This window comes from Mesoplodon bidens (genome assembly GCF_964165515.1).
Source record: "Mesoplodon bidens genome assembly, contig: HAP1_SCAFFOLD_49, whole genome shotgun sequence".
NCBI classification, from domain to species: domain Eukaryota; kingdom Metazoa; phylum Chordata; class Mammalia; order Artiodactyla; family Ziphiidae; genus Mesoplodon; species Mesoplodon bidens.
In genome coordinates, this window is record NW_027671810.1 from 2803460 (window position 1) to 2831292 (window position 27833).

Here is a 27833-nt window from a genome sequence, read left to right on the forward strand (position 1 = left end):
CTGTAATATCAACGTGAAGCATTCCTTTTTTGAAGCTCAAATTCTTAACACTTGCTTTCCCCTTTGCAAGAAATACTTACTCCTTTACTCCCTTGTCCCCTTAGGCTACCTACGTCATAGTTCAGTTAAGAAGACATTTCACAAGGGATGCCTTTCCTCATCCTTCCAGGTGAGAAAGGCTCCCTGTTCCATGGCTCACAGTACCCTGTCTATATTTACTACAATTAGTAATTCTTCTTTAGACTGCAGGCTCTAAGAAATATGGACAATGCTTGCTTTTCCACACCTTGTATTACCAGCACCTAATGCAGTGCCTGGGACCTAGTAGAAGTTCTATAAATATGTAATGATTGCTGAATGAATGAATGAATGAATGTGTTAGTAACAAGATAAATGCATAAATCGTATTTGTAAAGCACAATACAAAGTAATTTCATTAATATTCACCCACTTATTTGTACCTTTATACCCTTCTCTTCATTTATATATCTTAGAATTACTTTTATCAGCAGGGATACAGGATTTAATGATGAAATTTTGAGGAAATGTATTAGAAATATTTGTGAGTGAGTAAGCACTATGCCATGGTGAGAGAGAGAAAAAAATAAAAGCTATTGCTATATTCTTGACTCAAGTCATACTCAATATTATTTGTTACATATTATATTACACACACAAATGCATTCTCACTGGCATGGTATCACCTACATTATTATAATTTCCATTTCCTTCCCAATCCCTCTAAAGCCCATACCTGACCCTTAGACTTATTAAATTGCATTGTTTTAAACCACTTCTCCAATTTGTCAAGGTCATATTACGGTCATGTTGAATTTTGATCTTGACAAAGTATTAATCAGTCTTATCAACTAAAGAGAACTGTAAATGACTAAATCCACATGCTTTTCTATCATCCTAGACTTGATGAAAATATTAAATAGCCTCTGGCCCAGGATTGACCTCTACATATAAAACTTCTGTCCACTTTGGTTGAGGAGGAACTATAAATGAGTTTCATTGTTCTACCTACTTTGTTTCCAATAAATAGGTCTCTGGTGCTGATCTATTTTTATAAATTTGTGAATGAATTCCATTTGTAATATTTTTATAATATTAATATTTAATGTCTGATTTCAAGTCGTGGATGAAAAAATGCTAACATCAATGAAAACTACCACTTGCCCAAATAGATTAATAATAGTAAGAACAGGTAAAGTAGATTTAAAACCTACTGTCATCTTTATTTACTTTCCTGAATTGTTCCCACTGTGCCACTTCCTTACTTTCTGAATATGACAGGTTCATGCATGACGTCCTCCTCTAGATGCTGTGCCATTAAGAAATCTCCCTGATTATAATAGGTGATCATCTATGATGGATAATAAATATGCTTGTGCATTTTCAATCACAAATCCATGTCTTGCACACTGAAATGATTTTACTTGTTGCTTGATCACGGGGACTTCTTCCTCTGAATAAATAAGACTTGACTTTGCCTCTTTATGCAGTCATCTGTTCACAGTTCTGCCTCTCTCCAGTAGACTGTGTCTCCTTAAAGGCAAATGAATATTCATTCATCTTTGATCCCCTTTGCTTAGCATGCATAGTAATTGTTCAACAAATATTTGTTTAATAAGTTAAACACCAATATGCCGTGAAGTAGGAAAATCTGGAGATGTGAGTGGTCAAGATGGGGGGTGTGATTAAAGGACCCCTCTGAATTCTAAGAACAACATACTTAGGAGGGAATGCATGAATAATCAACGGGGCTGACTACTTGACAACTAGTATGTATTCAACTTTCAAATTCTATATTATAAGCATCCCTGAGTGTAATTTGAAATGGATAGACAGGAATTTTTATTTTATTTTTTCTAATGAGGAAGCAGTGTAGGTCTCTATTCTCATGGCCTCTGTTGCTTCCTATGAATATTTCTCCAATATCTTGACATAATCATTTTCAGGAAGCCAAGAGAGTCCAAAAGAAAATGACAAACAACAGAAATTGCTTTCATTTTCTAGTGTTTGGAAAAACATAAAAATAGGTTTAAGTTTTTCAAACATACTTAGATTTCATGAGATTTTACTTGGTTTATAATCAATATGATAAGATGCATATATATGTGTATAGAATCATCATTCATTTTTTTTTTTTTTTTTTTTTTTTTTTTGCGGTATGCGGGCCTCTCACTGTTGTGGCCTCTCCCGTTGCGGAGCACAGGCTCCGGATGCGCAGGCCCAGCGGCCATGGCTCACGGGCCCAGCCGCTCCGCGGCATATGGGATCCTCCCAGACCGGGGCACGAACCCGTATCCCCTGCATCGGCAGGCGGACTCTCAACCACTGCGCCACCAGGGAGGCCCCATCATTCATTTTAAATTGGAAATAATGTGTATCCGCATGGCTGATCTGCAAACTGTCAATAATAAGAACCAAGCTTATGTCCTCCTAAGTCTTTTGTAGCCCCATTTTAACACATTTTCTGAAAGTTATTTCACTTCAACCACTCTAGATACTTTCTAAAAAAAACAATAGATGACTTTTTAAAATTTTCCTTTCAAAATGAAAATATTAAAATATGCTACAAATTGGTGCAATAATGGAAGCTACAACTTACCATGTAAGTTTGTTTGTAATTGAGCAAAATATGTTCCAATAATTTTTGCATTGTATTTGCCTTTCTCTCTGTAATTACTAACCCTTTTTCTTTCACTATGGAATGTGAATTTTGATTTCTCATCTTCAAATTTGCCTTTAAATACATTTCTACCCTTATTTTTCTTCCATCTGGAAGCTAAGTTTTCAAGAGAAAATTTGTTGCCACAAATATTGAATGTCTTCATATTAGGAATAATTCTAATGCAACTACTTTGTACTTGGAAATGTGCCACTGTGTTTAGGAAGGCTAAACACATACTTTTGGGTAAGTTCAAAAAAGATTACTCCAATGATTCAACCAAGTATATTTCAAGCATATTGATAAGAAATTTCAAACTAATTGTGTGTGATAGCCATCAATTAAAGACGTAAAATGAATGCCTGCTATTTTAAAACATAGTTAAGCCAAGGAAAAGCTGTGCATAACTAGCATGTTCTGTAAAGATAATTGGCTCACTAACTAAATTCTACCAGCCCATTCACATTTCTAGATTTTAATTGAAGAATGGATGGAAATAGTAAGGTGAGCTCATTGCCCAATACACATAAGCATGGGACAATTTTAATTTCTGCAGAGATGCCCATATTGTGTGAAATCTTCTTAATATTGTGATGGAATACAGTGAATCATGCTGTGAAAGAAGCACACATTTGTTGTACGTGTGTTCACACACACACACACAAACACACAGATACACACACATTTCTTTTCTCTCCTCTCTATTCTCATTTCAGTCCCATTTTTCCTCTTCTTAGATAACTGGTATCATGAATTGAATATAAATACTTTGAATCCATGCTTGAACTTTTTACTATATGCAAATGAATCCATGAAAAACACATGATTGCTTTGAGTTTTAAAAATTTGTAGACATGTCATCATGCCAAATATGTAATCTTAAAAATCATTTATCATGTATATAATTAATTATTTCGAGTGAAGTATTGCATTGCATCTTAAAAATAGTTTATATATGTCTTTTGTAAGCAGCATAAACTGGAATTTTTAAATTTATTTTTATTGTCTCTGTGATCAAATGTATTGTGATTATTGATCTATTTCTCCTTTATTTTTCCATGTTTCATCCCTCCCGGTACTAACTTCGTTTAAACACATTTTTCATTCTCTTTTTATGGTCTACCTTTTTATGAATCATATATGAAGTATTCATTATTAGTGTTTTCTGAAAAATTTGACATATATTTCTAACTTGAAAAAGTCTAAAACTAATTATCTCATCTTCCTCCTAAGCAGTTCATGGACCCCTCAAATTTTAAATCTGATCTCCAGTATTTCAGTATATTATCTAGTGTTTTAGTTTTACTTTGTACATACCCCCATTGGCTATTATTTTTTACACTCAACCGTTATTCAGATTCATTCCAACATTACAAATTTCTTTGCTGGTCACTGTTCAGTGCACCTTCCTACTTCTTTTTATTATGCTTATTTTCTTTCTTACTGAAGAACATTCTTTGTACAATGGTCTCCAATCTTGCCTAAAACACATGAGAATTATGTGAGAACTTTTTAAAGCTCCCATTATTGAAACACCGCCTAGATCACTGGTTAAAAAAAAAAAATCTCCAAGTATTGGCTTCAGGCATCAGAATATTTTTTAATGCCTTCAGACAATTCCAATAGCTGCTGCTACTGCTTTAGTCATTTTGTTGTTGTTGTTGTTACAGTTTGTGGGTGGTAATTCCTCTTTGTCTATGAATGAAAATTTCTTTACTTCTTGTTCTTGAGTAGTTTTTTAAAATGAGGTGTAGAATTTTAATTTGGACAGCTATATGTGCTCAGTACTTTGAAGATTTTATTCTATTGTTTTCCAGCATCTACCTGTTTTCTGATAAGACAACAGCATCTACCTGTTTTCTGATAAGACAACAGATATTTAAAGCCAGCCCTCAAAAACAAGGCTTATTATTTCCAGGGCCCCCTTGAATTTCTTGGTTTCAACTCCTCCTCACTATTCTAATGTTGAATTTGTTTTTTCTCCTTAAATCCTGAGACTGGGGATCCCCCCCCCATTTTTTGTAAGCTTGTTCATTTTCTTTTTATGTGTTGCTACATGTAAAAGCAACATATAAAAGAAAACACAAGTATAACAAACTGTGTGTTCAGATTGCAAGAAAGGATTCTCAATATCAGTTCAGCCTATCCTATTGACTGAAAGCATTTACCTTGTTTCTTTTACAACTAACTTGAATATTATGAGTCTTACATCTAATATACAGTACTCTTCACCCTTCTTGGAACGTCTATGCTCAATAAGGACATTAGTTGATTTGTCACTAATATTGCTTTCCCTACATGTGAGTGCATTCAGAGTTCTATCCTGTCCCATATACATAGCATAATCTTATATTTTGTATCTAACTGGCATCAGTTTTCCTTTTTTTTTTTCGATTTACTTTTAAGGTTTACTTTTAGCAGGACTGTACTGAAACACTCTTACACCTTAATAGATCTAATTGTCTGGACTTAAAATCATAGATTTCTCTATCACAGGGGCATTTGTCTGTACAGATACTGATTTCTGTTCTCTGCACATGTTTTCATGTTATATGCCCAGTGTAATATGAAGCGAGTTAATTTATTGTGTTGCATATAGTAAAGAATCCAGCAGAATAATGTTATTTAGGGTTTTTTTTCATTATTTCTATGAATAACAACAACATCAACAATAATAGTAATAGAAAAGATAATTTCTACCTATAGCAAGTCTCAGTTTTTTCTTAAATGCAGTAGAAGGCCCTTCACACTCTATTTGTCAGCTTGGCTTCAGGTTTTCATATTGTTGGCTAGAAGACAGATAAAGGGGATTATGGACAGAACTGAGCCTGGTTTCTGCTAATCTCCAACTTGAATTCTTTCAAGGGTTGCAAAATATGATTCAAGTATTTCACAGGCCTTTATAACCTTTGTCATCTGTCTGGTATATGTGCCATCATGGGTGGATTTGGAACTGACATTTTATATCTCTGATCTCAACTGTATAAATATTTGTTTAGACTGACTATCAACATAGAACACAGACATTCTCTTCTGATGTATGGATGATAGAATAGTCCTTAACTGGGCCCCTAAGGATGGGGCAGGCACAAACTAACAGAGGGCAATGAGGCAAATTTTCAATGAACTCAGATTTTATATTTTCCTTTAGGTAAAAGAGTGGTTGCTTCTATACCAAAAAACTATTTCTTATAATTTGGGTTACATTAAAAATATCTCAAATATACAACCATTTATCTGAATCTATAATAGTGACTTGGTTTTCTCAAATACATTATATATGGAGTCCTTTAGACTGGAATTAAATTAATCATGGTTGTTATTTTTTTTTTTCTATAGACTTCCCAGCTATTTTCCCCTAGGAAAACTCTCTTAAATAATCAAGAGAAATATTTTAGGCAACATTATGTAAATCATCACCCTTATTAGATGAATTAATATTCTTGAAGTTATAGCTCATTTCATGGAAATCAGATTAACCTGATGTTATGGGCATTGTCATTTATCAGTAAGTTATTTGTTAATATGCTCAGTATGTGACATAAAATATGTAACTTTAATAAGAGAATGGATCACCTCAAATAATTTAGCAAATCTTGAAAATGATAAGGATTAAAATTGTGGATGTATAAAGGACACAGAAGCTTGGAGAACTTTAAAAGCATCTATTTCTCTCCTGTTTCCCTCACACAAGGAAATGAAGGCTGACACTTTAGCATGGTTTGGAAATCCTTCTAAAAATTATCTGACTTTCTCTTAGAATTAACAAGTAATTTAAAGTTTTAAGAACTGCAGAACTGATCACATGAATTACCATAATTTAGTCAAGAATTTTTTTGAATATCCACCTTTTGACAAACATTGTACATATATATATACCAGGTTGTAGAGATGAATAAAATCATCCTTAGTCTCAAAAAACTGAAAGAAAAATCCCCCAATATTAGTGAATACTGAGGAATTAAGGATGATGCTATGAGAAAATTTTTATAATGTGAAATTTATTAAGTTAAATAAAATATTGTGCTTTTGAGATTAGAATGACTTGGTTTTGTTCTAATGATACTGATGATAGACAGTGGTTGTATTTTGCAGAAGTTTTATGGGAGCAAAATAAAAACTTGATAATGTGATATAAATTTGGTCCCCCAAGGCGATTTTTATTGTTATTTCTATTGGTGTTGTTAATGAGAGAAATTTCTGTGAGCTTTTAGAAAAAAAATGTGGATATCAATATCTAATCAAAAAGAAGGACAAAATAATGGATAATTAGAGAATATATATAACCAGTAAGTTAAAAATATACTCACATGCTAAGGAAGCACAGTGGTGGAAGTTTTGCTCATCATAAAGCTTTAACAGTGAGTAGAAGGTATCTTGGTGTCTTGGGTGTGGGAAGATATGCTAACAACCAGTGATAGATCCGTTGTAAAATTTGGAACTGTTCCTTTGGTATTAAATTTCACTTAAGACCTGTGCTTCTGGACAGGATGGAGTAACAGGAACTGGATTTACTCTCCTGGCTTAAACTGCTAAAAGTAAAAAAATATATATATATTAAACAATACTTTTAGACATTGAACAACAAACAGCACAAGACAACGGTTGTATAAAGCTGTTAATTATAATGATAACCCATAAAAACCAGTGGCATAATGTTTTGTGTAATACAGTTAAATGTTGGTGTTTGAACAAGTCCCTGGTCACCTGTGAAAAATAAAGGTGGATTCTCTTTTCATATTTATTAACAAAATGAATTTCATAGGGATGCAGTATTTAAATATGTTAAAATACTACAATTACTAGAAGAAAACATTTTTGTTTTATTTAATAAAAGTTAATTTTTAAAATTTTTTATATTTTTATGTGTTGCATTTATTGCTTTAAGATTATACAAATATGTTTTGATATAATTTAATACATGCAGCATCAACTAGAGTATTCAGTACACAGAGTATTCAATGGGTATAGGCTTAGTAGTGGGACCAAATTAGCCCTAGACTAAATTGTTTCACTTGCAGCCTAATAAGGCTTACAAGGAAGCCTCAAAATGATCAAACTATTTCTTAACTACCTCTTTGAGCAAAGTTACAAATATTTACAAAAATACAAATACGCCCTGCAACCAGTAAAGTAAAATTCACAATATCTGACATGCAATCTAGAATTACTAGGGATGCAAAGACGAAGGAAAATATAACCCATAACAAGGAGGAAAATTAATTAATGAAAACAGACTGAAAAATGGTACAATCAGTAAACAAAGACATTCAAACAGTTATTATAACTAATTTTCATAGGTTCAAAAAGTTTAAAGGAAAGCGTCAACATCTTAAATAGACATACAGAGGATATAAAAATAACCCAAATTGAGTTCCTAGAGATGAAAAATATAGTTTCTGAGATGAAAAATAAACTGGATGGGATTAAAAGAGATGAGGCAATGCAGAAGCAAAGATTGACCTCCCTGCAAAAGCAAAAGTTTGTTATTATAATCTGTCCCACTGAGTAGTCCAAATATAAAGTCTGAAATGCAAAATGCCAGCTTGGTCATCTTTTTCCATTTCAAGTTTGCTTTACCCTTTCTGGTTTGTGCTTCCAAAAATAATTAAAGTATAAAATTATGAAAATTGTATTCAATGGTATTAAAATTAAGCATCTATCCATTTTATGGATTGCCCTGCATAATGCAAATATCTAAAATCTAAATATTATGTGTATATAAACATATATGTATACGTACATATATGGATATATATCTCACTAGCAGAATGAAAAGAAAATATGAAAGTACAACACAAGTTGTGGAGGAATATAGTAAAGGAAAGTAAAATGATAGTATTTTTGTTTTTAGATATAGTTGCCCTACACAGTGGAAAAAGGATATACGGATTAGCATATTTTATTTTCTGAGAAGCATGAATCAATTTAAAAGATGAATGGGCAGATGAATTTAAAGAATCATTAATTTAAATACATAATCAGTCTTCAATTTTTTTGTTACTGACAACATCCCCTTTAAGATTTTCAAAATGCTGAAAGGTGGGATTCCAAGATTTTTAGTTGCTATAGAAGCAATTATTAGCAAATCCTTTCTTCTAATCTCATGACAGAAAATAGTGCCCTTTGTGCCCAGAGAACTCCCATTAGAACAGATAGCTAGTGGGAAGCAGCCACATAGCACAGGGAGATCAGCTGGGTGCTTTGTGACCGCCTAGAGGGGTGGGATAGGGAGGGTGGGAGGGAGGGAGACGCAAGAGGGAAGTGATATGGGAACACGTGTATATGTATAACTGATTCACTTTGTTATAAAGCAGAAACTAACACACCACTGTAAAGCAAGTATACTCCAATAAAGATGTTAAAAAAAAAAAAAGGAACTGCATTTCGGAGCAGCTCAGAACATAGGGTGTACCACTCTGGAGCTATCCGACATTTCCTGTGTCTGATTAAATATTGTGTATATATGCTATGTATTTATATCTCCATCTAAATATACGTCTGTATCTCCTAAAATACTCTCTCACATATAATGAAGTCACAGTTTCCAGATAGTTGTTCTGGTAGTCATTAGACAAAATATAGTCTCATTTATTTAAAAAATGTGAAATGAGAGAAATGTATGAAAAACTTGATCCATCTTCTGACTGAATTTGTGGTATTGGTACCTTCAGAAGAGGAAATAATTAATTTATTGTAAATTATTTTATTCCTCATTTATTAGAGAGGAAATTTATAAACTGAAACTGTTAGGGCTTAAAGGGTTTTTTTCCAGAAGATAATATCTGTGGTTCTCACCTTACACTGAGCAGTATATCACTAGTAAACAATCAGACAAATAGGTACATTATTAAGTTATTTTATTTTCACCTGGCTTTTTAATACTATCATCTGATATACATCATATTAATTGACACTGCAATTTCTTCCTTGATTTGTATATTTTTTTCTACAAACACTTTGCATTCCAACTTCCACGTATCTGATTTACTCATCCCTGTGATGGTCTTCATCTTCAGACATCTTGCTGTCTGGGCTGTTCAACTCTGTGACAGTAAAAGCACACTCACTAGGGACTAGGAGTTTGAGAAGGACTTAGAAAATTGTTTGGAACCTGAAAAAAAGGGCTCCAGAATATGAAAACAAATCTGCAAAATGGAGATCAAAACTTGTGTAATTAATATTTTCAACTAATATTACTACAACAGCAATGTTACTCAGCTTTCATATAGTTATCTATAAATTATATTGGATATGTGACTTGGGCACATTTTAATGCATTTGATAACATTTAGGGTAAAGCTTCTAAAAGGGCAATTGCCTAGGACTGAGGAAGGTTTAAAAATGGCCCTGCACAGAATGAACTAGAAGTGACTTCAATGGGAGGCTGAGGCAGAGATGCTGGACCCGGAGAGTGACAGAGCAGGCGTACATTGGAGAGAGCTTTCCTATATAGGAGAGCCAAGAATGTGTTACTTATTGAGGGGGGAGCATGAAGGTAGTGGACCCTATAATGAGAATCCTAGGATTGCTCCTAGATTTCTAACTTGGATAAATGACAGGACGGTACTCTTTGGTGAATACTAAAGGAACAGCAACAGCAGCAAAAGTCTAAGAATGGAACTTTAACATATCACAATGCCACCTTTAAAGTAAATTTGGCATTCTTCCCTTTTTGAATGAATGAAAATACATTAATTAAAGACATACACGGGCTTCCCTGGTGGCGCAGTGGTTGAGAGTCCGCCTGCCGATGCAAGGGACACGGGTTCGTGCCCCGGTTTGGGAAGATCCCACATGCCGCGGAGCGGCTGGGTCCGTGCGCCATGGCCGCTGAGCCTGCGCATCCGGAGCCTGTGCTTCGCAACGGGAGAGGCCACAGCAGTGAGAAGCCTGCGTACCACAAAACAAAACCAAACAAAAAGACATACACATTCACACACCTGCTAATATCTGCTCTTCTGCAATCGTGTTTTCTGTATAGTGTCTAAATATCTATTCCAGTTGAAGTAGTGCTTCAACACTTCAATATGCCTCTTTTCAGCCAAAAAGAAAAACTGTCTATGACTGTTTCAACATATTTTAAATATATGTATAATCATTGCCAACTTGTCTGCTTTGCAGATTCTAGTTTCCTATACAATATTTAATATCTCCCTTTATTGAAAATGTCATTGCTCAGTATTATGATTGTTTTTCATTTTGATTATATGTCTGAATATTAGAATTATTGATTAATCTCTTTATTAATGGAATAATCTCAGCACAATGTTCAATACACTTCTTCTCTACCATTATTATATGTTATTTTAAAGATTTTCCATACAGTTACTTTAAATGGGATTTTCAGATTTTTCAGGCTTTTTGAAGTCAGTAGGCTAGGCTCCAGTGAGTAAAAGAAATGCTGAAGAACAACAATATGAATTAAACAAATTTAAGTAGTTAAGAAAGCACTAATCTAGTCATTGGGAAATGTATACTAATATTTACATAGTATGTATATATAAATCAATAGTTTCTAAATGAGATAATCTACTGAACAAAATATCTTAAAATATGAATGAAAAGATGTTGTAAAATCTCTATATGATTAAAGTACAAAAATTTTTATAAGCTTGGAAGATAAATAATAAGTGCATTTTTGTCTGGGAGACAAGTTGTTATCTGGGAAACCTCAAGACATTTTGTAGATTATTGAAATCACTTTACTATCAATCTTGAGCATTTCTCCTATCAACTCTATAATTAGTATTGGAAATTACCATGATGACTCTATTTCACTATCAGGAACATTGAGGAAACTATTTCAAGTGCTAAACATTGGTTTTAACAAATAAAAAACAATTCATCTGAACAAGATGTTACAATGAGCTGAGGAATTAAAAGATCTCAAAGTAGAGAAATTTCACTGACTGCAGTATAAACAACTTGAGGGTAGAGAGTGTCTGTTTTTCCTGTTTGCCCTCCAAATTTGGGAACAGTTTTATATGCACGGTGCAGGGTAATAAGCAAATGTTTAACAAATGAAAAGTACTGAATTCATTACCTTGTGGTACAAATTAGGATTTCTTTTGTACTGTAACTAGAAGATTTTAACTTCAGCATTATGAATTATTAATGTCTTTATCTGATTCCCAGTTCTGTGTCAACCAAACTTATTTGAGTGATAATTAGAGGACTTCATGTTTATCCTATCTTCTAGGATTTCACTTTTGCATATCTGTTAATTCATAATTTTGACATTTTTATAGCACAACCAAAGACTATAAAAACACATAGAGCAAGCACTTGCCAAAGAACTCTAAATAAAACACATCTCAGATATGAAATTAGATCCATGCTTGGTTCTACTTCGAAGTGCTTCATCTAAAGAGAGACGTGCAACACTGCTGCATGAATTAATCACCTAGGGTGACTTTTAAACCTACCAACAGCTGGCCCCTCTATCATATCTGATTTTATTCAATAGTCTAAGTGATAATCATTTTTGGATCAAGAACTTTATTTTACTGGTTGTAAAGGTGGGCACATGCACACGCACACAATCCCCAGTGCTTTTAAAAATTGTGGGACAGAATTAATCATAACTATTGAGTTTAAATGCCATTTATCAACTTATTAAAGTGCAAGCATGCAGGGAAAATAAGCTAAAGACAAGACTTTCGTTTTTCAATTTATTTTTTAAAAGTCTTGTAGAAATCTTTATGAAATTAACACAAAATGGTGGTACCAAAAATCTTTTTGCTTTGTTTATTCCCTAGTCTGTGGCAATGTAAACAGTGGAAGTTAACCCGGAATTTAAGTTAAGGAAAGCTATATTGTATTAAGTTTAGCCAAAATTCTCTAACTTGCCATATTTTTTCAAATGAATAAACTTTCTATTCTCTTCCCTCTCTCCTCATCTCCCTTAAGGTATGTCAACTCTAACCCCGCCCCCCCATACACACACCTTGTTGCCTCTGATATTATCTCCTCTACTAGAGGCGCTTTTGTACTTATTGCTACACGATAGTTCAACAATAAAATGTGATAAATGCAGGCAAAGGTGTTTCAAGAAAGAAGGTAAATGTCCTTACACATTTTCAACATAGAAACAAAAAGTTTACAAAACAGCAAAATTAAAAAAAAAATAGTTATAGATAAAGTTTGCAGATAATGTTGTCATCCCTCTTAAAAGAAGAGGGATAAGGCACAGAAGGAATGTAGTGTTGAGGACAATGAAAATCAGCAGTTATTGAAATCTATTTATGCTGCATTCAATGGATTTAGAAGACAGAGGCTTGAGTGTTGTCGTTATTACTTGTTTGCCATTTGATGGTGGGCAAAATATTTAATTTCATTGGGTTTCTCTTTCTATGCCTCTAAAATGTGGATTCCCAGGCTAAGAAAATATTTCAAATCTTTTCTAGGTCTATAAGTCACAGACCTTAGTGTACCCTTTCTAAAGGCCACATTTTCACAAAAGATAGCATTCTTGTAAAACACCTTTATAGAAAGAAAAAGCTATATTTAGAAAGCCCACTCAGTGTCCAGGGTTTTCTGAAGTCGTACTGCTGTTTGTAACCAGGTGTAGGCCAGTAGGACAACACATTTGCTTTAATAACTGTCCAGATTTCTTGGAGTTAAAGATAAGTGTTTCATTATTCTAAGTGTTGACCTAAGAAATTATTGAAAATAAGAATTGTTCTACTTTACTTCTTGAATTGCCCAGTTCTTACATGGCCTGACATGAAAGGCGATTTAAAAGATTGCATTTAAGTTTGGACATATAGCCTTCATCCTGCTGTTTCATCACAGACCTCTTACAAGATAAACACGTGCAACCATTTTGAGTTTCTGAATGGGAGTGCTCCTTATAGTATTTTCCCCTTATAAATTTCTTGCCAACTTACTCCAATTTGAATGCAGGTAGAAATTTATAAATTTCTCCAAGAACTTATTTTTATTTTTATGAATCTTACTGATTTTGTGTTAATACCGAGGACTTTATCAAATTCATAGACATTTGATAGAATAAAAAGCAAAAGCATAATTCGGAAAAATCCAAAAACCTCAAATACAAAATAAGATGCTATGTTGTTAGTAACAGAAATTAGCACAAATAGACTGAAAAACTGACCACCATTGTAAACTGAGCTTTTAACTATGGCAGTCGCCAGGAAAAGGAGGGTTACTCCTCTTTTTTTTGCCTTCTTTTAACAATCTCGAAAATTAAAGAAAGATTGAAATGACAATAAAAATAATTTATTTCCCAAACCATTTGAGAGTAGTTGCTAACACAATGCAATGTCTCCCCCAAATCCTCTAGTATTTCCTACAAACACACATCCAAATATAATCATGAAAATAAGGAAATTAACACTGACACATGACCACAGAGCTACTAATCCTCAGACCCCTTTCAAGTTTTGTGAATTATCCCCATCATGTCCTTCATAATAAAAGGATCAGCCCAGTGTCACATGTTGCATCTAGTTGTCCTGTCTCTTTAGTTTTTTAATCTGGAAAATTTTCTCAGGCTTCCCTTGAATCTCATGAACTAGAAAGTTTTAAAGAATATGGATCAGTTATTTTGTAGGACTTAGCTGTTTGTATTTGTCTCATGATTATTCAGGATATGTGTAGTTGGCAGGAATAACACAGTGGTGAAGCTCTGTTCTTCTCACTGCTTCCTATCAAACAATTTTGGCAAACTTTTAACCTGTAACCTTACTGGAATATCATGTGACTCATTTGATTAAGGTGTATCACCCAGTCTTCTCCATTGTAAAGTTATTTTTTTCTCCTTCATTATTAATAATTTTTGTGGTAAGGCACTTTGTAATTATGTAAATATCCTGTTCCTCATCAAACATAATTTACTCAATTTAATTATTTAAATCAGTATGAACTCATAGACTCCTATTTTATTCAATTGACTATAATACGTTTCTGCCATTATTTATTTTGAGGCTGAGATTGTTCAAGATTTGTCCAGTGGAAACCCCTTCAGTTTGGCTTCTATATCCTTTGATGTTTCCCAATTATTCTGTGGTATCTCCCTTCTTTTTTTTTTTTTTAACATCTTTATTGGAGTATACTTGTTTTACAATGGTGTGTTAGTTTCTGCTTTATAACAAAGTGAATCAGTTATACATGTATCCTCATATCTCTTCCCTCTTGCGTCGCTCTCCTTCCCACCGTCCCAATCCCACCCCTCTAGGTCACAAAGCACCGAACTGATCTCCCTGTGCTATGCGGCTGCTTCCCACTAGCTATCTATTTAACGTTTGCTAGTGTATATATGTCCATGCCACTCTCTCACTTTGTCACAGCTTATCCTTCCCCCTCCCCATATCCTTAAGTCCATTCTCTAGTAGGTCTGTGTCTTTATTCCCGTCTTACCCCTAGGTTCTTCATGACATTTTTTTTTTTTTTTAGATTCCATATATATGTGTTAGCATACGGTATTTGTCTTTCGCTTTCTGACTTACTTCACTCTGTATGACAGACTCTAGGTCCATCCACCTCACTACAAATAACTCAATTTCGCTTCTTTTTATGGCTGATCCCTTACTTCTTGAAACAATAATATGTTCTAGGGTCATCTTATATTTTCCCTGTAGCGGTTCTAGAATCAGCCATTTCTCCAAAGAGCTTTAGTTCCTTCAGTTGGAGAGCTGTATTTAGAAACCAAGATCTGGACACTAGGTGTATTCATTGCTCTTGGGAAGCAGTGGTCCCAGGTACTCTCAATAGGCAGAGCTAGGGGATTTATGTACATATATACATAAACACATATGAAAACACATATTCATAACCATTTACACATATTCACAAACACATTCATAAACATATGCATACATATAGTCTATGTTTTTTCTATAATGTCTCTATATTGAAAATCATGTGTTCACATTAACATCCTCCATTCCCTTTCAACACCCTTTCATTCTAGTTTTTGCCCTTTTCATATTTTAACTCCCTCCACAGATATTAAAATAACACTGATTACCATATTCTTAATATCCTTAATTATTTGATCAATCTTCCTGTATTTAAGTAAATTCTTGTAGCTGCCACTTTCCCATCCACACATTTTCTCCACCTGGCACGGGTTAGGACAATCTGTACACAGTGGTTGCCAAGGCCACTTCCTCATGTGGATGCCCTTTCACACGAATCAGACTTCAGCAGTCAACTCCAGGCTCCCTTATGCAGACATCCTCTCCCCTTTCTCAGACTCTGAGACCCAATGCCAAGTCATTTGGTTCCTTGAATGCCCACCTCCCCCATGCTGACAAAGGGTTATTTTACCTCACTTAATGGACTAATTTGTTCAAGAAGGGAAGGGATCACAACACTATAAAGCAGTTATACTCCAATAAAGATATAAAAAAAAAGGGAAGGGACAAGGAAGGGGATGAAGAAAGGGAGGTGGACAGGGATGAACAGGTATCTTTCCTTTCTAAACAATATTTGAAGAGGCCCTTCATTTAGAAGTTGCAAAGACATTATGAAGTATCAGCTGAAGAACTGAAACAATGACATATATTTACACATCTGTATCCCTACATCTATGACACACAATGTACACCTAATTTTATAGCAACCAAAATATAATTTAACAAAACTTATGATGCTTAGCCATACACTTTAATACTCAGCAACTTAAAAAAATGTGCAGTGCCATTTGGCTGTTAACTATCATCCATTTATATGAATGGATGTGTAAAACTCCTAGCCAAGAGTGCTTGGGATAGCGTCTCTACTGATCCTTACTGGATCCTCTTCTTCTTTTGTCACTCTTTTCAGTCATTTGTTGATTCTCGATTGTATCTCATTGGTGACTTGCATGACCATTGGTAATCATATCTGGGCAAATACCCCAGCTTGGTGTCTCTCAAAGGGCTGACTGAAAACCACCTGCAACAGAATCAACTGTGGTACTAGATAAAATTCAGGTCCACAGGCCCTGTTCTGATTTCCTGCCCAGAAGCTCTTTAGAGAGTAATGAGTATTTGGAAAATACCTTAGCTAATTCTCACACATTAACACTGAAACCATGGTGCAGTTTGCATGTCTACAATTCCTCAAAGTTCACGGTTTAAAACACATAGGTCTCACCAACTACAGTTCTTTTATTTTAGCTTCATCAATTCACATTTGTTATTTAACCAACTTGGAAATTGCCAGATGTGTGAATAGCCGCCAAAGTAAAATGTATCTATCTTTTGCAAAAATGTCTTCTACCAAATGTCTCTACAAAATGAAATGTAAATACCTTCTAAGATCTTGCTTGGAGGAATCTTACAGATTTTTTAAATCTTCCAGGTTTTAGGGAATAGCAAGTGCAAAGGCCCTGATGTTGGGAAAGCCACTGCAGAAAGAAAATCTGGATGTGTGTGTGAGAGAAGAGTAGTAGTAAACGAGCTTGGAGAGTAGGGCAGAAGAAATACTGAATAAAGCATGTGGGACAGGTAAAAAGTTTAATTTTTATTCTAAAGTGATGGGAACAGGTTTTGGGAAATAATGTGATATGATTCATGGTTTTTTTGTGATTATTCTGGCTATTGTATTGGTTATAGACTATAAGGATTGGGGCAAGAGGGGAGGAAGCAAGGAGGTTGTGGAAGAGGCTGCCTATTGCATTAGATGAGGCAAGCAATGATGGCTTGGAGTAAGTAAAGACGGCAAGAGTAAGGTGAGAGGTAGGTGGATTCAGGATGTATTTTCAAGTTAGACTGGCAAGAATTTCTGATGGACTGGACACAGGAATTGTGGGAAAGTGAGAGTTCAAGGATGAATCTAACATTTTTGGCCTGAGCAACTGGATGAGTTATGGAGCCAGGAAAAACGGGAGTGCAATGGATGGATCAAAGCAAAATATTTAGTTTTATTTGCTAAGTTTGAAATGTCTATTATGCATAGATTGGAGATATTTAGTGGGAAATTGGAATTAGGAGTCTGGAGGTTAGGTGAGTGCTTAGGGCTAGAAGTACGAATTGGGGAATCATAAGTCATCTTCCCATTCAAGTAATGGGACTAGATTAAAACTCATGAGTAGTTAAGGTAGATGGAGAGTGAAGGGGGCCAGGAATGAGCCTTAGGGCATTCTTAAAGACGTTGAGGGATGGGAGGCATCACCAAGGGAGACTGCCAAGGAATGGTGAGTGAGGAGGGGAGAAATCTAGGAGAGGATGGTGTCCTGGTAGCCAGTGAAACAAAATATTCATTCTGGAAATGATGAGGTTCATTTCCCAAAGTTTCTTGAATTGATGATCATTTGAAACTTGGTATTTTAAAAAGAGCTTTAGCAAACAGAAAAGAGAATAATTTTCTATCATGAGTGGTTGATTGCAGTAGCATGGGGAATGGAAAAGTTGTGAAAAGGGAATCAAGAATCTATGTAAAAGACAATTTTAAACAAAAGTATTCATTTAAAAAACAAGTACACAATATTTAGACATTATATTTTGTCTTTGTGTCAACAGCAGCTACAGCATGCTGTAAGTGAAAGATGAAGGATTACAGTTTAATATCAAATCAGGGAAAAAGGTGAAATAGTTGAATTCTTTGTAGATTTTTAATAGATTTCAAACCTCTATTGGTTTTGAATAATGCCATATTTCAAACATAATTTTCTAAATAATCATAACAATTTTAGAATCAGAATAAACCTTATATAACCTTATATAAAACTTATTTAAATGCACATATAGTTCATTTTTATGGGTAAAACTAGGACTCTGGTCTTCTGATTACCAGTACTATTTCTTATTGCAACACACTGTTTAAATGTATAGATGATTGAAAAAAAGAGCATACCAGTGATCTCTTAAATGTTTTACAAAATATTAAGTAATTAGAATTAGGGGAAATAAAGCTCATGAGGATTAAATTACAGGAAGAGTTTATAAGAGGGCAAACAAGTAGGAGATGTTTTTCCACACAGATAAATATGAGGTTTTAGTAGAAAATGACCAAAACTGCATTTATAAGGTCATGATACTAGCTAAATGAAATAAAGACAACCATCATGTAAATAACATATAATTTTGAAGGTGAATTTTGAATATGGAGACTGGTACAGATTAACATCTGATTATAATAAAAATCAGACAGGCAGGGTAACAAGGTCTTCTTCATCCAATCACAGCTTATCAGGAATAAGGGAACCTCTTGATACTCTGGTATGTGCCATTTTAGGACAATGAACTTGGTACAAAGTGAACACCTGATACAAGAAATAGTTTAGAAACATAAATATGATTCAAGAAATTCATGGATGGTGAAAGCTATGTTGGATTATTTCAAAAAGTTAGGGATGACTTGGTTAAGTAACTTCTCTTTTTAATAACAGAATAACTGTCACATAAAAGATCTCACTATGCCATTGACAAAGATAAAATCCCGGGACGCCATGGCTTCACAGTCTAATAGTCTAGAGATACAATGTCCAGTATAGTGTCCATTAGTCACAAGTGGCTATTAAATACTTGAAATGTGGGCAAGTTTGACTTAGGAACTGAAATTTTAATTTTATTGAACTTACATTTAAAAATTTAAAAACACATGTGACTAATGGCTGTAGTTTTTCACAGCACTAAGAACATTTCCATTATCATGGAAAGTTCTATTGACCAGAGCTGACCCATAACCTTTTTACTTAATTTTACATTTATTCCTCTTTGCTAAGAAAATCCTCTCTCTTACTAAAAAACAATATTAGCAAGATGGCTAGATATAAGCTCAAGATGCAAAAATCTATTGGATTTCTATAAACCAGGAACAAAGAGAGAGCTTAAAAATTATTTAAAATGGAAAAAAAAACTACCTAGGAATAAATCTAAATAAAAATGTGCAAGACATTTATGGAGAAAATGAAACCTTATTGAAAGATGTTAAAGAAGTCTTAAATAAATGGAGAGGTACATCTTGTTTATGGATTGAAAAGACTCATCATAATGGTATAATTCTTCCCCAACTTAATTTATATAGTCAATACAATTACAATAAAAATACTTAATAGAGGTTTTACAGGATTGCCAATTCTGAAATTTATGTGAATGGTCAAGAACAGCTCAGACACACCTAAAAATCCATTCATCCCAAAATGGCCCTGGAAAACTTAATTATTCATAAGAAAACAAAGAAATTGGATAATACAGACAAGTCGATTGTAAGTGCATTAATGGCTTGAATATAAAACAAAGATACACTAGAACTTTCAGAAGAAAATATACTATATCTGGGTAGCATTAAACTAGGGAAGGACATTTTAAGTAGAACAAAAAGACACTAAGCTAAAAGATAAATTTGATTTCATTAAAATTGAGAGCCGCTATTTATCACAAGACAACATTAAAAATGTTAGAAGGTATGAAATAACTTATTTGTGTCATATATAGCTGACCAAAGATTATTTGCTTGTATTTAAAAAACAATACAAATAAGTAAGAAAAAGATAAACAGTAGAAAAATGGACAAAAGATATTCTCTGGACTTCACAGAATAGGAAACATAGGCAACTGTTAAACAAATGAAAGGATTCTCAGCCTATCAGTAATTAGAGAAATACAAATTAAAATTGTTATGGACTGAATTGTGTTCCCTAAAATTCATATGTTGATGCCCCATCTCCCAATGTGGCTGTTTGGAGACAGGGACTTTAAAAACATAATTATGGTTGAATGAGGTCATAATGGTGGGGCCCTAACTGATATGACTGGTGTCCTTGTAAGAAGAGAAAGAGATAAGAGGGATGTATACACACAGAGAAAAGGCCATGTGAGGACATAGCAAGGAAGCAGTGGTCATCTGCAAGTCAAGGACAGAGGCCTCAGGAGGACCCAAAACTGCCAACATCTTGAGCCTGGACTTCCAGCCTCCAGAACTGTGAGAAGATAAATCTCTTGTTTTTTAAGCCACTGAATCTGAGGTATTTTGCTAGGACAACCTGAGCAGACTAATACAAGGAACAAAAGACTAGAATGGCCATTCTAACTGGTGAAGCTATAGAGCAAAAGGGCTGAAAATTGATTCCATAACTTTGGAAGACATTTTGACATGAATTTTTAAAGTTGAATATTTGAATTCCCTACAACTCAGCAATTCTACTCTTAGTATGTCTACTCTTTTACTTATGTTAAATCTTGCACATGTGTACCAGGAAACATTAAAATAAATGTTCATGGAAGTACTGTCCGTAATAGGCCCCAAACAACCCAAATATCATTAATAGAATAATAAACACATTTTCTTGTATTTATACAATAAAATATTATACAGTAGTACAAATGAATGAACACTAGTTAAAGTAAAGTGGATGAACCTTAGAAACATAATGTTGAGTAAAAAAAGCAAGCACAGAAGACTAAAGTATGATATCAATTTTATAAATCTCAATAATAAGCAAAATCAGATAAAAATTATGTGGATGTTCAACATAAAGCCAAGATCAGAGTGATTTCTTTGGTGAAAGCAGGAAGGTGGGATCAGGGTAGAGAACAGAGAGAAGACTCAGCAGTTTTGATTCTAGTTCTTAGTTTTGGTGGTGTGTTTGCAGGAGTTTTTATTATTTCTCATAACTTACATACAATTAAATATATTCTTTTGTAGATTATCTAATAATATTTAAAAAATCAAAATCCATTATATACCAAAGATAACCCCTAGACATTAATTATAGAGAGTCCACTTTGAAACAACATACATAGTTACTCATACATCTTCTGTAGTTGAAAGCTTTTAGCTATGAAATTCTTCCCCCTTCATAGGAGGACTTTATGTTCCATAATGAAGGAAAATTGTTCCTACTTTAGGACAATTTGCCTTCTTTATTTAAGTGATACTAGCCCTTTGGCTGCCTAGAAATTTTAAAAACAACTGATAACTACATCTACTGCCTGCAAGAGAATAAAGGAAAAGGAGCATAGGAGGCAATCTCATACATTACTGATAAACACATACAAAGACAATATTGGTACAAAGCTATTTCTCCATATAGCAACTCTGAATTTTATTAATAAATACCTATATATATATATATATATATATATATCTCAAACATTAATAAAAGAATAAAATCCAATATGAGTACATTTGCTCTTTTTTTGCAATTAGTTCCAGGATTCTATTTTAGATTATTACTTCATATCTGCGAGAGTTGGGTGTGTGTTTGTGTGTTTGGTTTTATGGAAGTTGCATTGTGCTAAATTTTACATTTCTTTCTAGAATTAAATGGCTTTTGTTATCCCTTGGGAATACTGAAGATAGCAACAACAGATTACTACCTACCGGTGGAAAAGTATAAATAGCAATTTTAGCTGCTAGTGCTTCTGAAATTGCCCTTAACTTTGTCCTTCTAAAAATGCTCCAAGAATTACATTTTGCAAATCCACAGATTTACTATCCATATTCAAGTCATTTACGTGGACAAAGAATGTAGCCTGCGGTATCAGTACAAAGGATGTTATAGCCATCAAGCCATCAGCCACTGAAGCCACCCCCAATGCTGCACCCTGAGGGGATTCAGGATGGAGAAAACAGGATACTGGCCCTAGATAATTAAAGTGCATATCAAGGGAATGATTTCCATGAGACCAGATTCTTGCATCTCACCATATATAGAAAAGTGCTAAATTTATTTAATTAAGATGTCTAGTTTCTTTAATTAACAGTAATCTTTTGATGTTCCAACTACCTGGGTTTTTTTTTTTTTTTTTGCAAGAACACCTAAATATCCTGTGCCCTCCCTTACCTCTTCGGAACAGTCCCTCAGAGCTATCTGAGAGGTTGTCTCCTGATTTAAGTCCTCAGTATGTCCTCCAAATAAAACATAATTCTCAACTTTTAGGTTGTGCATTTTTTTTCAGTCCACATTTAATTGTATGGCTCACGTAGGTACTATGCCTAGATGTAATGGGATGAGCTGTAAATTATTAAAACTAGATAAATTCTGTCAGCTCTACCACTAGCTGAGATCAGGCTTTCATCTCTGGATACTTCTGTCATAGACCATGGTAGATATGGGGTCTGCGTTGGTCTTAAAATTATTCTTAGAATTGTGGGGACTCATTCATTCTTTCAGCAAATTTTATTGCTTATATTCTATGTGTCAGTTACAGTGCTGGGTCTTGAAATACAGAAGTCAACACACGAAAATACAAGGATAAAACACATTTTCTACCATATTAACTTTTTTCATTCATTAATTCATCCCTAAATCATTCAACACGCATCTTCTTATTGAATACTGATGAGGGGTCAAATGCTAGGCTAAACACTGAGTATATAACTGCAAATGAGATGGATAGGCCCTGATTTTGATGTCACTACTATCTTTTGTCCTGCCATATAATGGCACAGCTTCATTATTCCCTTTACCCTAAGTTTTTATCACAAATTGCTAATGAAAATAAAACTGTTAGTGGAGTTTCAACATGCATAGGTAAATGAGAACACAGAACTCCCCTTTCGCATGCCCCATTCTCCTCCTTCTAACTCCCTATGTGAACCCACTTTGTGCCAAGACCAAGAATTTGTGCCCCAATAAGAACCAAGCTGATTTCCTCACACTGACTGGGGCTATTACTCACTTAGAAGACATGATGCTTAATTTTGATAAGCAACTAGAAGACCATGGAGACAACCTATAAAAATGATTTGTCTTGGGAGAAAATACTAAAAAGGGTTAATGTGCTGTTCCACATGTCTAACCTGCTGGGATTAAACCACAGGCACCAAGATCACCAAGTGTACTTGGCAACAATGAGCTAAAAATGAAAAAAAAAAAGCATCATACTGTTATTGTATTCATTTTCCCCCAAGGCACTCTCTGATAAACATCACAACCTCTAAGGGAATTGAGAACAACTTCCTTGTGGGGTAGGTTAGATATGCATCTTTTTTCAAGCAGTTATTTCATATCCAGCTATCAGCACACCTTATTTAAGGTGATTGTAATGTATGAGATTAAATGTTCCTACCTGATTGGAAACCTTCTTGTCTTTAATTCATTGGCTATACTGGATTATTTTTCTTGGGTCAGACTTCCAGAATTCTACCAGAAATCGTTCCTTTGGGGAAACCAGGCCTTCCCAGAAACTCAGGAAACTGAAATGGAGACAGCAAGAGAGAAGGAAATTATTTGGACATATAGACCTCAATTGTTTGGTTTTAAGTAAACGTCCCAGCAAACATCTTCTACATGGTATAATAACATTAGGGAAATTCACAGTTTATAAGTTTGTGTACTCATAAACTGAACATATTATGATAAGAGTACAGGTTGCATTTTGTGTCTTCAACTCAAGCAAAGACTTCAAAAAAGGCCCAGTTATCCTTTGTTCATTAAGACACAAAGAGAGGGCAAAAAGGGCAAGTTTCTAAGTCTTTTTCTTTAAAATTTACTTCTTTTCTTCAGTCTTCATCAAGATCTTCAGGAAATTAACTTTACTAAAGTTAATTATTCATAAAATAAACATACGAACCTGCAGAAGACTATCTCACAGGGACCTGTAATGTACAATATCCATCGCATACATGCACCATGAGCTTGTCTTTTCTAGCACTGGCATACACAAAACTCTGTGTGTGTGTGTGTGTGTGTGTGCACATGTGAATCTTTTTTTTGTTATGGAGCCATAGGGAGAAAATAAATCTATTGGCTGCAATTCAGTGATGTAGAAAGATTTAAGGGTAAAGGAAAAGGCTACATCAAGTGAAGCAATAAAGTCATGAGGTTGTGCTTCCATAATAATAACAATAGCAGTCTTCTGTAACCAAGGGAGCAGGCTCCTCAAATTATAGTCACACCTGTTAGACCATCTGCCCATAAATTTCACACTATCATTAATGGAAAACAAATGGCACTGTCTCTCCTTCCCTTTATCCATTGGCTATTCTCATAGAAACGATTTTTCTCTTCAAGGTCGTGCTCTTTCCTATCTGTTTCAAAATATTAGGATTTAGGAGGGGTGATACATAATGTGCCATGCCTTGGTACTTGTACCAGTGATGGCTCTGTAAGGAGCACTGGATTGTTAGGAGGCTATAAATTGAATTCCCCTAGAAGCAGAACCTGAGGCAGTAATTTGAATGCCAACTGTGCATCTGGGAGGTGCTTCCAGAAAACTCAGAAGTGGAGTGGGAATTGAGAATGGAGGCATGGAAGGAAGCCAACAGAGGTGCATTACTGAATCAATTACTCCTGCAGGAAACTGCTGCCAGTACTTCAGGGGAGTTCTGTGAAACTCTATAGAACATGTCTCAGAGTTATCCCAAGAATTGGTGAGAAACTTGAAGTACTTATCTTCCAGTCCCCTCTGTCCTTGGTTGAAAGCTACACCCAGATACATTAACTCCTGTACATTTCTGGTTGCCCTAAGGTGGATAATTGCAGGTGGTAGCATGAGTCTATCAGCATATACTGGAATGATGAGTGCTGGGGAGATATGAGTGGAGCATTGAAACCATCTAATACAGTGGGGGCAGGAGATATTAATTATTGGCTTGCAAGTCCAAATGGTAACCTTAAATTCCTGGGTTAATGGTTTTACTTTGAGGTATTTAAGCATGATGTATGAGTAAAAATTTCCTCTATTAAATCAAGTTGAAGATCCTAAGTCCCTAATCTTCTGGAAAACTGTGGGTATCTTTTTAACAGATTTTTGAAAAGTAACATGATTAAGATTTCAAACTGACCATTCATTCATTCATTCATTCACTCATTCAACAAACATTTATTGAACACCTAAAGTAGGCCATGGGTTAAACTAGGCACCTGTGTTACTGTTACTAAAATCATTATCGTGCCACCTAGAAGTCAATGTATTGTGACACTCAAATAAGAAAATCCATAGTTACCATAAAAATTATTACAGAGTGCTATAGGAAGACACGGTAAGACCTTAATTCATGCTGTGGAGAGTAGTATATGGGGGATATCAGTAGGGCTTCCTGTAGAAGGCAATGGAAATGGATATGTAATATGAAGGAAGGGTGAATTTTTGAGGAAAAGAGAAGATAAATTCATGTTTGCCAGAAAATGAATGGTTAAGGATCAGTCCAGAAAGGAGTTCCATTCATAATCAGTATAAGAAATGTCACTGGGGCTTCCCTGGTGGCGCAGTGGTTGAGAGTCCGCCTGCCGATGCTGGGGACGCGGGTTCGTGCCCTGGTCTGGGAAGATCCCACATGCCACGGAGCAGCTGGGCCCGTGATCCATGGCTGCTGAGCCTGCACGTCCGGAGCCTGTGCTCTGCAACGGGAGAGGCCACAACAGGGAGAGGCCCGCGTACCGCAAAAAAAAAAAAAAAAAAAAGAAATGCTCACTGGAGTGTAAGAAAAGAAGACAATGGAGAGGGTGGTAGAAGCCAGACCATGAATGGTCCATGTATGTATAGTAAGTGCTGTGGTGTAGTCTTTGTGTTCCCCTCCAAATTTATACGTTGAAATCTTAATTTCCAGAGGTTATAGTATTAGTAGGTGGGGCCTTTGGGAAATGATTATGGTATTAGTGCTCTTATACAAGAGACGCCACAGAGCTCCCGAAGCTCTTCTGCCATGTGAGGTTACCATGAGAAGTCTGTGACTCAGAAGAGGGCCCTCATCTGACCATACTGCCACCCTATTCTTGCACTTGCAGCCTCCAGAACTGTGAGAAAAAAATGCCTGTTGTTTATGAGCCACCCAACCTGCACCATAATCTTACAGCAGCCCAAAAGGACAAAGAGAGTTTGGATGTGAGATTTTACTCCAAGAAAGATGGGAATCCATTGAAGGATTTTAACTGGTAACTTAGAAGAGAGAAAAGTTTCATAACACAATCAGGTATTTTTATAAGAAAAAGTTGTTTCATTTTCAGAAAGATCACTCTGGAAATGCTGTGACTAGATTTTTGGAGAAGGGTGATGGCAGTCCCGGATATAGAAAGATGAGTTAGTAGTCCATTAATGTAAGTCAAACAAGAAAGTGGATATAGAAAGTGTGAATTTGTGGCTGAGCGTTCTTTTCTTTTAGCACTTGAAAAATGTTATGTCAATGCTTCTGACGCCAGAGTTTTAGACAAGAAATATGCTGTCATTGGAATTGGTGTTTCTCAATAAGTAATGCATCATTTCTTCCTGTCCACTTTCAAGATTTTTTTTGTCTCTACTTTTCAGAAGTTTAGTTATGACGCGTCTTGGCCAGGATATCTTTGCGTTTTTCCTCTTTGGGTTTGTTCAGATTCTTGAATTTGTGTTTATGTTTTCTAAAAAATTGGGAACTTTTTAGTCATGATTTCTTTGAATACTTTGTCAGTCCTACTTGCTCTCTTTTTTCATTCTGGAACTTTGATGATACGAATGTTAGTGCTTTTGTTACTGTTTACAGGTTCTTGAGATCCTGTTCTTTCTCCCATCTTTACCCCTCAGTCTATTTTTCTCTGTACATGTGGTACACTGTATTGATCTCTTCTAAGTTCATGATTCTATGCTTTATAATCTCCACTCTACTCTTGAGCAAAGTTTTTTGATTGTTGTAGTTTTCAGTTCTACTGTTCTCATTTGTTTTTATTGTTATAGCTTCTAGTTCTTTGTTTACATTTTCTATTTTGCCCATTTCTGCCAAGGAACACATAATTGCTAATTGAAGCACTTATGTGACAGCTTATTTAAAATTCTTGTTTGATCATTTCAACAGAAGTTTTATCTCAGTGTTGGTGTATGTTTATTGTCCTTTCTCATTTATTCTGTGATTTCCTGGTTCTTGGTGTCATAAGTATTTTTCCATTGTATTCTCAACATTGTGAGTTATTATATGACTGTGTATCCCATTTAATTTTATTATTACTTTTTAGAAGGAAGTCATCCTATTTGAGGCGTAGTATGAGGACTGGGAGGTTACGTACAGATTTCCATTGGGCCCTACTGACGATACCCCAGCAAAAGTGGGCACTTACATTGTCTCACTGAAGACAGATCAAGTAGAAGTTCAGCTCCTATTGGCCTTTCTGACACCTTCCCCTCAAAAGTGGGAACATTAATATCATTGTGTTGCCTTTTAGTAGGAGTGGAAGTTCATCTCCCCAGTAGATTTCTTGACACCAGGGGAGGGGAGAAGTGAAGTGTTTGCTGTCCTTCCTCCCACTTCATTGCTTCTTGTTGATGCCGGGTGTGGGTAGAGGGTCAGC

The 27833-nt window shown here is 34.9% G+C and overlaps 1 long non-coding RNA gene across 2 annotated transcripts in view; it reads right to left on the reverse strand.

The window, feature by feature from the left end:
* Window positions 1-618: 618 nt before the first annotated feature.
* LOC308611006 overlaps window positions 619-27833 on the reverse strand; it is a 178963-nt gene continuing 151748 nt past the window's right edge. The window contains exons 3-6 of one of the 2 annotated variants that reach the window (XR_014014728.1): window positions 23647-23773; window positions 6988-7209; window positions 5378-5466; window positions 619-1551 (exon numbers count right to left, since the gene is read on the reverse strand). This is a non-coding gene — a long non-coding RNA (uncharacterized lncRNA). The remainder of the gene's footprint in view (window positions 1552-5377; window positions 5467-6987; window positions 7210-23646; window positions 23774-27833) is intronic. The other variant, XR_014014729.1, reaches the window with a different exon arrangement.